This window comes from Nicotiana attenuata, unplaced genomic scaffold (assembly GCF_001879085.1).
Source record: "Nicotiana attenuata strain UT unplaced genomic scaffold, NIATTr2, whole genome shotgun sequence".
NCBI lineage: Eukaryota > Viridiplantae > Streptophyta > Magnoliopsida > Solanales > Solanaceae > Nicotiana > Nicotiana attenuata.
The window spans coordinates 106,790-112,084 of record NW_017673289.1 but is presented as its reverse complement, the minus strand read 5'-3'; positions in this window follow the sequence as shown (position 1 = coordinate 112,084).

Sequence of the window (5,295 nt, the reverse complement as noted above, 5' to 3'; positions counted from 1 at the left end):
TGAGGTTATAAGTATGATTCTATCAAGTTAGTATTTACAGTATTCTCATTAATTTTGGAACTACTATTAGTATTTTGATAGAAATCAACTTCAAAAATCATTTTTTCTTGCACAAATGGTTGGAATTACCTTCTTACCAGTTTACCTCCTTTCTCTTGATGGAATATATCAATACCCGAGCATTTTTAATGAAATAAAATTATTATAAATTTTTAAAACTGTATTATTAGCCATTTAAAGCTTTAGATAGTATAATTTTATTGTGCAAAGTTATTTATATATAAAAATAATTTAGCTTTGGAAGAATAAAACACTAGTTGGTTATATTTTTGACTCGATAGGAATAATTCCGTTTTACTTTAGTATATTTTTTTTGATTGATTTATTCTTTAGTTATCAGATTAAATAAAACATAATGACGCAAATGATCCAATGTCAATATAACCGAATTTCTCCAAAGACCAATTAGTACTAAAGGACACAAAAGTATATATAAAGGCAAAGAGTCCGAGTTCGAGTTGAACTACGAAAAAGGCCGTAGAACAAGTCCGTGGACTAATAACTGGTAAACAACTCGTTTCATATCCAATGATTGCTTTTCTGGCAATTTTCTCCTAGAAGTAATCCACACAAAGATTGTCTAATTGAAGCTTTTAACAAGGTATTGCGTCTCCCTGTAATACATTATCTTCCTATCATAATTTAGTTCTATATTTTAATTTATGGGTGCTCTATTACATTGTCCACTTTCATGTTCCAATATAAATAAATGTGGGTGCGATTCGATTCGATTCGATGGTAATCACCCTCCTCAAAATCAAAGCATACGACATATATTAACAATCCATCGTTAATCTAACCCACTTTTCTGACGTTCTATTAGTTATGTTCCAAATAAGTAAGAGAAAATGACATTATATAGCCGCCCTCAAAATAATAGTCGGAATATATATATATATATATATATATATATATATATAAATTAGACACTTTTTTCGACTACCGAATATAAATAGTTTCTGGGGCGAGCTAAAATTTACAATACCCTCAATAAGTAATAGGCGTTTGAGATTACAAAAGAGGAAAATTTTCATTGTTATGCCAACCTAATTAGGAAAGGATTGCTCACGTAAACATGTCAAATTGTGATTTGGTTATTTGAATAACGGACAAATAACATTAAATAAACCTTTTAGATAAAAATAAAAAAATAAAAAATGCGAATAAAATTTTGCGAAGGAGCTTCATTTTTTTTAATATATAGTATCGCTAGATGTAAAGTACGTGCGTTGCATCTTATCGTATGTTCATTGATCGTTACCTCATATTAATGAGAATAATTTTTAAAAAACTACATAAGTATTATTCATAAGACGTGTTTACGTTATATATAAGAACTTACAAAAAATTATAAGTTTTAAATGATAATTGTATTAATCATGTTTAGGAATTTGATCTATTCTAGTAGTTCTTCCTTTAGTTTGTTCTAATACTTACTCCATTATACAAAAATATCATAGGAATAATATTTGATTGAAAAGTGAAAATATATTTTGTGCCTACCCGCTTTGAAAGTTTTATAACTATAATAATTAAGGCATATGGCCTACGTGCCTTAGAAGTCCCAATATGAATTTGTAATATATGGTTTTTAAGCTTCTAAATCTAAAAACGTGATTTTCTTTTACAATTAAGGTATAGTACATAATCAGAATAGGAAAACAATTAATAGATAAATTTAATTAATTTTGATGTCCTAAATATTTAAGAAACAATTAAGGTCCTAAATATTTAAAAAAATAGTTAATTGACTATTTTTTTCAGTGCAAATTTTTCGACACTTCCTAAAGTAAAATTGTGCAAGTTTTGATGATAAAAACACTAGAATAGTAAAGCTTCTTTTATAGAAGCGTTACATATATAATTGAAACAGGAAAAGATTTATGTAAGGTAAATTAAATATAGTTAAAATAAATAAAGAAATTTTGTAAAAAATTAAAGACTCCTAAAACATAAAGGAGTTCAAAGTGCTTATTTTTTACCTAATAACTTATAAAAAAATTAATTTAAACCTAAAATGAGTCCAAAGTGATCGAAACTTTTCTAGTATAAAACGGAAGTGCTTGAAATTTAATTGAGTCAAAATTTTATTTAAAAAGCCTGCTAAAACTAAAAGGAGTTACAAAGTGGTCACTTTCCTAGGATAAATCGTGTTTGAAATTTGATACTTCTAAATTTAAGTGGAGGTAGAAAGTGAAAAAACCATCCTAAATCTAAAACTAAATAGAGTTTGAAAGTGACGACTATTTTATTAAAAGATCATCTTAAACATATAAGGAGTAAAGTTTCGGAAATTTTCCTAGTGGTAGTTGAAAGTTCATAAATTTAATACTACTAAATCTATATGGATTTGAAAAGGCACGACTTGTAGATCTAAAAGGAATAGAAAAATTAAAGTCTTAAATATTAGGAGAATAATTAAATGATACTCCTAATTATTAGGAAATTTATTAAATAAATATTTTTAATTATTAGAGAAATAATTAAATGACTGTTTTGTCTAGTGCAAACATTATTTTTAGAGGGAAAAAAAGACGAACGACATTTCGCTAAAGGCCTTCATGCTTTTAATATAATATAGATAAGGAACTTTTATTTTTAGAGGTTGAAAAAGACGAACGACATTTCGCTAAAGGCCTTCGTGCTTTAGAATAGGAAAGTTTATTTTCAAGAATCCTCAAACTTTAGACTTAGTAAGTGCTTAAATCTTTATTCGATAGGAAAACGTCGGGAACACTTTGAATAACTATCTGGTACTTCTAATTTTTTTTTCTTAATGCCATTGTAATTTTGCATACTTGAAGGAGTTGTATGAATAATTATATCTCAATTTAAATATTAAATATACATATAAGTTATATGTTGCCTAGTTCAAATTAAAAAGGAATTTACACAAGATAAAAAGTTTAGTCGATTTATTAGGACTAATATTCAAATAAAAAAATATTTAATAACTAAAATTTTAATAAATTTTAAAATTCTAAATATTCAGATAATAATTAAATTACAAATTCTTCATTTAGCTTTACTTTTAGAAGAATCAATAGCCATACCTCTTTTCTTCAAATATTGCAGTAGTTGTTCAATGTTTTTTTTTTATGGCTTTGAATCCAAGTCTAATGATTTTAGCAAAATTTTTAGTTTTTAAAAGTATTTCAACGTAATTTATCTATAGTTTGAGGATTCTTCTTAGTCTTAATGTACGCGCGTTGCACGTGTATCATGTATCAAAGAGAACAAACTTTTTTAAAATAAATAAATAATATTCAAAAAATATATTTGCTTTATAAAATAAAGACTGACAGAAAAATTACAGCTTCCTAAAATAATAAATATTATAATTTTTTACAAAATTTGAGTCTGATAGTTTACAAAAACTGTAAATTCCTTACCCATATTTTACGCAATTTATGAGAGTCTTACAGTTTCTACCCTCATCCTAATATCCCTTCATAATTACATTAGGCATTCAAACTCAATAATTACTAACATTTCTTATAAATTATAAATTAAATATAACTCGATCACATCTTATTCTACATATTATTTCTTTCTAAAGTGGTTCATGTTTAACCCAAAAAATGATTTTCAAGGTCAAAGCAATAATTTTATATGACGGGCCACAAGCAATCGATTCAATCCGAAAGATATAAAATTTTGTTAATACAACGTGATAGAGAAGTGAGAAATAAATTCAATGACAGATAATATAATAAAAATAAAGCAGAGAAGAAAGAATTCTTATTGAATGATCCTTGATAGGATAATGAGCCGAACAGAGCTTGAAGGGCCGAACTTTGGCTAACTTGAGAGCTATACGCTATAAATTACAATGTATAGAATTGTAGAGAAGAAAATTAGATTCCCCTCATGGTAGTAAAAATATGTCTATTTATAGGACTAAATCTAAGTAACCATTCTCCTTGAATTATGTGTCCATTATGAGCATTTACTCAATTCATCCATTACTTTTGGAAGACTTGTAACAGCTGTGTAAATGCTGGAATTTCGTAACCGATGAGGTAATTTCGTAACTGATGAGTTAATTCCATAACTGATGAGTTAATTCCGTAACTGATGAGTCAATCCTATGCCTGATGAGTCAATCCCGTGCCGGTTGAGTCAATCCCGTTTCTGTTGAGTCAATCCCGTTCCTGTTGAGTCAATCTCGTGCCTGTTGAGTCAATCCCGTGCATGTTGAGTCAATCTTGTAATTGATTGCCTTTGCATTTATTAATAATTAATTTGTAACTGATGGTGTAATGATGGTAAATCCCATATAATCCGGGATTAATTGATTCCTTCCTTATTTGTAATTATGAGATATTCTCCCGCACCTGATCTGGGCTATTTCATGATAATCAGTTCCGAGGCTAACAGGCACGGTATGTTCGGTTCCGGGGGTGTTTCACATATCGTCTTTACATGTCATTCTTCACTTTCCTTCAAACTTTACTGACACGTGTCGCCATTTAATAGACCCACATGGCGAGTCTAATTTTCACCAATACAGATAGTCCCCCCACTTTTCGGTTACTTACTATGATGTGACCGGGAAGTGGAAGATTTTATCCTTTTTCATCCTTGCCTCTGCCTCATTAAAAACCTTGCCGGAAAAACCCAATAGGGACAAAAATCGGACGAAGGAAAAAAGAGTGCAGAACTTAGCGATCAGATGATAACTCCACTGCTTATGTTCCTTTCGTCAATAATCGGTTGGTTTACCCATGTCTTGTTTCGGGGTTTGAAGACAAATCTTTGCCTTATGTTTGCAAAGTTTGATATATATATTTCAGCTTTATTTTCTGCCTATTTTAATGTTTGGGTTTTTGTTTTACCCTTCAACTTTGCATTAAAAATACTTTAATGCTCCGTGACTTTTTTGAATAAGCACGAATTATAAAAGAGGGCCCTTTTATGAACGACGCTTAATGAAGAAGACATCTCAACTTCATAATGGTGTAAATATACAAAAGAGAGATAGGAATTTTCACATGTTTTTCTTTAACAATGTTTTGGAGAAAGTTTTTACACTGAACTTTCATAACGTTTCACATGTATTTGTGTATCGTCTATAACTCATTTTGCAACTGTATTTTCTTTTAATAGATTCGATATAAGCTTGCACTCGTAACTGTTTTTCTTTTGCAACAGTTTTTTTTTTTTTTTTTGAATTAGTACAAGGGGATAACTATTTTTGTTTACAACAGTTTTAAGTACAAAGATGTGCATTTT